This window comes from Triticum dicoccoides, chromosome 5A (genome assembly GCF_002162155.2).
Source record: "Triticum dicoccoides isolate Atlit2015 ecotype Zavitan chromosome 5A, WEW_v2.0, whole genome shotgun sequence".
In the NCBI taxonomy this organism is placed as follows: domain Eukaryota; kingdom Viridiplantae; phylum Streptophyta; class Magnoliopsida; order Poales; family Poaceae; genus Triticum; species Triticum dicoccoides.
Window position 1 is genome coordinate 602,540,616 of NC_041388.1, and position 6,220 is coordinate 602,546,835.

Sequence of the window (6,220 nt, forward strand, 5' to 3'; positions counted from 1 at the left end):
AGATATCACCTACTCTTCTCTATACTGCTTGCATTAGAGTAGTGTAGCATGTTACTGCTTTCCGTTAATCCTATTCTGATGCATAGCCTGACCTTGTTGCTACATATGTTGATACCTTACCTGCAATCCTAAATACTTAGTATAGGATGCTAGTTTATCATCTTTGGCCCTACATTCTTGTCAGTCTGCCTTGCTACACTATTGGGCCGTGATCACTCGGGAGGTGATCACGGGTATATACTATACATACATACATACTATACAGATGGTGACTAAAGTCGGGTCAGCTCGAAGAGTACCCGTGAGTGATTCATGGATTGGGGGCTGAAAGGACCTTTGTCCCGACGGCCCTCTGTGTGGATCTTTGTGGCGGAGCGACAGGGCAGGTTGAGACCGCCTAGGAGAGAGGTGGGCCTGGCCCTGTTCGGCGTTCGCGGATACTTAACACGCTTAACGAGATCTTGGTATTTGATCCGAGTTGGTTACGAGCCTATACGCACTAACCATCTACGCGGGAGTAGTTATGGGTATCCCGGCGTCGTGGTATCAGCCGAAGCACTTCAGACGTCAGCGACGGAGCGGCGCGCGCCGGATTGGACTGGAACGCCTGCTAGGCTAGGTCTGCTTCCGGCCGCCCACGCAACATGCAGGTGTGCTCAGGGCGATGGGCCCAGACCCCTGCGCGCTTAGGTTTAGACCGGCGTGCTGACCTCTCTGTTGTGCCTAGGTGGGGCTGCGACGTGTTGATCTTCCGCGGCCGGGCATGACCCAGGAAAGTGTGTCCGGCCAAATGGGATCAAGCGTGCTGGGTAAGTTGGTGCACCCCTGCAGGGAAGTTAATCTATTCGAATAGCCGTGATCTTCGGTAACAGGACGACTTGGAGTTGTACCTTGACCTTATAACAACTAGAACCGGATACTTAATAAAACACACCCTTCCAAGTTCCACAAACAACCCGGTGGTCGCTTTTCTACAGGGCAACAAGGAGAGGATCGTCGGGTATGTTTATGCTATGCGATGCTACTTGGAGATGCTACTTGGAGGACTTCAATCTACTCTCTTCTATGTGCTGCAAGACGGAGGCTGCCAGAAGCGTAGTCTTCGAAAGGACTAGCTATCCCCCTCTCATTCTGGCATTCTGCAGTTCAGTCCACTGATATGGCCTCCTTACACTTATACCCATGCATATGTAGTGTAGCTCCTTGCTTGCGAGTACTTTGGATGAGTACTCACGGTTGCTTTTCTCCCTCTTTTCCCCCTTTCCCTTCTACCTGGTTGTTGCAACCAGATGCTGGAGCCCTGGAGCCAGACGCCACCGACGACGACGACTCCTACTACACCGGAGGTGCCTACTACTACGTGCAGCCCGCTGACGACGATCAGGAGTAGTTAGGAGGATCCCAGGCAGGAGGCCTGCGCCTCTTTCGATCTGTATCCCAATTTGTGCTAGCCTTCTTAAGGCAAACTTGTTTAACTTATGTCTGTACTCAGATATTGTTGCTTCCGCTGACTCGTCTATGATTGAGCACTTGTATTCGAGCCCTCGAGGCCCTTGGCTTGTATTATAATGCTTGTATGACTTATTTATGTTTTAGAGTTGTGTTGTGATATCTTCCCGTGAGTCCCTGATCTTGATCGTACACGTTTGCGTGCATGATTAGTGTACGATTGAATCGGGGGCGTCACAAGTTGGTATCAGAGCCGACTGCCTGTAGGAATCCCCCTTCCAACTCCTTGGCCGAAGTCGGGTCTAGACTTTACAAAACTTTTACTAACATGGCTGTGCTGCCCATGGGCCCACGTCGCCATTGGGTGGTATTAGGATCTTTTACTCCTCGATCTTTACTCTGGGATTCTGAACTCTCTTCTATTCGGGTTAAACGATTTTGCTAAAAACAAAACTAACTTTAGGTTCTCGCAAGTACTTTCTCCCGGAGAGCCCCTCACTTCAGATGACCGTCTGCTAACCAGAAGATTCCGAAGATACTCTACGATGTGCTCTCGAGACTATGTGCCATCGCTTTTGCAATTCACTTCCATCGATAAATCCCTCTGGATAACTACTTACACCTATCGTTCATATTGTCATCCCCAGTTGCTCTTGTTATTACAAGATGTCCTGAAATACTCTTCGTTATTCCGAGAATTCTTTACGCTTACTGCCCTGCAGTTCCTTGCTGCATGAATACCCCTACGGATAATTACTCGCGCTTGCCGAGTATCCGCTCATCCCCAGTTGTTCATGTGTGTCACAAAAGTCTTCAAAATAATATTCGATCTTCCTAAAATCCTCTGGAGCCTTTGGCTCTTGAAATTCTTGCTTGCTTGCATTATGGTTAATCCCATAAGTCTCGTAGTCTTAATGACATTCCTTGTCATTATCATTTTGAGTCTGTTGACTCAATATGTTTGCGAATACACGCAATCATCATTGATCCTTATAAATTACTTTTCCGGCTAACCTGCCATTCTTTTAACTGGAATTGGATCTCGACCAATCCAATTGTCTTTGATTGTACCCTAAGGCTATTCAACTTGTCCACCCCTAATCAGAGCATTGCTTCTGATCCCTTGATTTGGAAATCATAATTCCTTTGCATTTGACAATTGAGTTAGTCAGTTGTTTCTATATCTGCTTCCTCTAGTTGAGTACCGATGCTCACACTAGATCTCTTATGGACCACCAGATCCTTTGTTGGATGTATCTGACAACGCCCTTCATAATCAATAACCTTGTGAGCCTTTCCTCGGATACATAATGCCTTTGGGTAAATTGTATCCTCTGCTTTTCTCAACCATGCTCTGCCATCGAGTTTGAGTTAATTACTCCTAAAGATTGTGGTATATGTTTCTAAGAAGCCCCTGTGGGATGAACATATGCCTTCTCTAAACCGTGTGAACCCGAAGGTTTTCACGATTCATACTCTTCTGGTGCTTCGCCAGATAAAATTTCAGCACTGCAACTTCATCGAGCGCGAGAGGTGAATGAAAGGTTATGCATTGAGGAAGTGGGAGTCGACCTTGAACTTTGTGTTCATGCCCATGGACGCGATGTATATCCTATCATGGAAGCTTCTTGTAATAATAACTATTTCCTTGATAGCTAACATATGGTATCTGTGAATTGATCCCTTGCAACCGTGGTTCCGACCATGATTGTTCTTCTTTGATTTCATTTCTCGAACAAGTTAAAACAATTGTCTTATATGGATCAATGCACCCGTCCAACCTTTACTTTGATCTTGTGTCGAGTATTACCCCCCTGGTATCTCGAGATTATCATGGAACTGCATAACTTCTTATGAGTTCATCAAGTACTACCTTCCCACTGATTCCAATTTTTCATGGGCTCTGAGTTATTAAACACTCAAAGGCACCAATAACTGAACCGAGTCCGCACTATGGTTCAACAACTTTTCAGTAAGCTTCTATAACTACGAGTTTGTACCCGATCACGCCATTCCTAGCCTGTTTGGCTATAACATAGTCGTGACGATTCTAACTGTGCTACCTGGTCCTTATTCTCGGAGCACCAATTTGCGATGATAGCTAAGCTTACGTCGATTTTCCTCGTCATACCCTTTCACCTTAAATAACAAGCTTGAGTTCGAGTTTGTGTCGTAACTATGGTTTCAATAACCTTTCGCTTCACCATTCATTTGACTTAATGTCATCGCCGATCGATTACATCTTGGAATCTCTCGACAAAGTGTGTCGAGATCATCATCAATCTTATGAGCCCTTCCAGGACATCAAATGAGTTCATGATAAGAAATACCATCCTTGCCCTTGATGATTTGCGTTATCATCGACCTTTATTGCCTTCCCACAAACACAAGCTTGTTCGTGTTTGGTGTTATACCTTGAGTTCCTTGCTATCCAACATTGTTCTTCTTTACCTTGGAATATTACCACCTTTTATGACAAGATGTCATGGGAAATTTCACTACCTCTTGAGAACTCTTAATACAAGTGATACTTCTCACCATCACCATTCTTTCATTGGTCCCCGTGTTGATTCCAACAAGTGAACGGTGTTGTTTGTATTCTTACCTTCTAGCAACCCTATTGCTTTCAAGTTAATGGTCGGCCGTTCATTCTTAGACTATTGATTATTGAATCACCATTCTGACATTGGTCGTGCAACCCAACCCATATTTCGGGCGCACCTTTCAACCAATGTTTAATTGTGTATGTTTTCCTCGAGCATACTTCATTACATCATTTGATATGATAAATGTTATCTCCTTATCCACCTAATTGTGGAGATCCATCTTTTGAATACCTCGATGAGTTATCGCTGAGTCTCAGTCACCTCATCCTCTTGTTGATTTAATGATGAACTCTTGTTTCAGAACTCGCTTCCATAGTTCATTTCCCGAGAATCTTCGATGTCATCTCGTCAATTTGTGTTGCACCTTTCTTCTCAGGCATCGTGAGTCTGAGTTATCCTGCCACCTATCCGAGCTGAATCTCGGTCAGTTATGATGGTTGGAACATTTTTCCAAGAGTTATAACACTGGTCTTTTATGACCCGGTAGGTGATGGCATGCCCAGCATACCTGGCCGGATGACCTGTTGATATAGTTTCCTTATTAGCAAGGTTATCCATTCTTCCATGAGGAAATTGTAAGACTTATTCTACAAGTTGTTCCTGATGGATCCTTTGTGTATCCAAAGTCTGACCTTTGCTTGAAGACCATGTCAATGCTATCTCGAAGCATGTCTGTGGTACTCCGATCTTCAATAAGAACAGTTGAAGCAATGCTACCTTTTCTTTATCAGTTATCCAAAACACCGTTGTTTGGGTAATGTCATGAACTTCCTCTCTCCTAACCTAAATGGTTTTCTACGTTATATCCTGTCATGGATATCATGCTCTGTTTGTCCTTGGGAAGGAAATACTCCTGAAATATGTGTTTTAACACATTTTCCTTTCCATTGTTCTGTCTAATCTGATGATCATATTTTCCTTCCATTGGTTTGTTTAAACCTTTTCTATGATCTATATGATATAAGCAGTAATAATCCACTGCTTGGGCAAACACCTCGATGTACAACTCTGTCGGTAAGACCTTGTTACTATTGTTGATGACATTCCGGTAACCACCGATGGACGGGAACTTTGCCAATTGTTTCGCCTCGTTCAACAAGTAGAATAATGACTCTCTTCGTTCCCCGTCCTTGGTACCGACATTGTTGCCGGCATAGCTGACAAGCTATTCACTGACATGCCTCCCTGTCGCGGCTGTGTAAGATGTCACCACCCTTCCTACTTTCAACCCATATGGTGGGCCCATAACCCACAGGTCCCTGGATCGAAACCTAACTCTTCTTTACAACCCGGTTTCAAATGTATCCTTTGCATCTGGCTTCGTATGTGATTGACGAGCTAAATTCTATACCATTATGCTTCCTGGAATCAAACACCATGTTATTCTCGTTGTTCAAGCCCCCATTCCAGCTTCTGTCTAGGCATCGAATGATTGCCTACCCATTTGAAACTTTGGTACCATCATATATTGCACTCAACGGATTCACTGTAATACAACTCGTGGGGTACCTCGTGTTTTTCTCATTGAGTTCACCGTCTGATACCCAGCTTTGTGGAGGTGCGTTCTTCCTGAGTAATTCCCCCTGGCCGCGTTCGTAGGACGCTGGAGATCCTGAAGAAAGGATGACGACTTGATCATGGTGACTGGAAGCAGAGAAATGAAGACAACAACGAAAGGGATCAACCTCTTCGAAAGGGCAGCCAAGACCGAGAAGACTCGTTAGGTTTTTCGCTACCAACACCTTCCCCCCCCCCTTACTCCACCGCTTAAATCTCGGGACGAGATTTCTTGTAGTGGAGGAGAATTGTAACGCCCTGGTAATTAAGCTATAGTAATCCCCACTAATGATGCCACGTCACCTCTATCACTGTAGTTAATCTCGGGTTAAATCAAAACGGTTTCGAAATTCAATTCAAAATTATGATGGCAATAAAAGTTTTTCAAAAAATCAAACTAAAATGTTCGGGGGTTGTCAAAAATTACAAGGTTAATTATGGTGGGGTGCACACATTCTATAAAGTGCCTGAATATTTTAAAATGAAATAAAACAGAAGAGAAAATAAATTAAGAAAAGAAAAATAAAACAAAGGAGAGGGAACCCCCCCCCCTGGCCAAACTGGGCCAAGCCCACCTGGCCCAGCCGGCCAGCCCCTGGCCCGGCCCA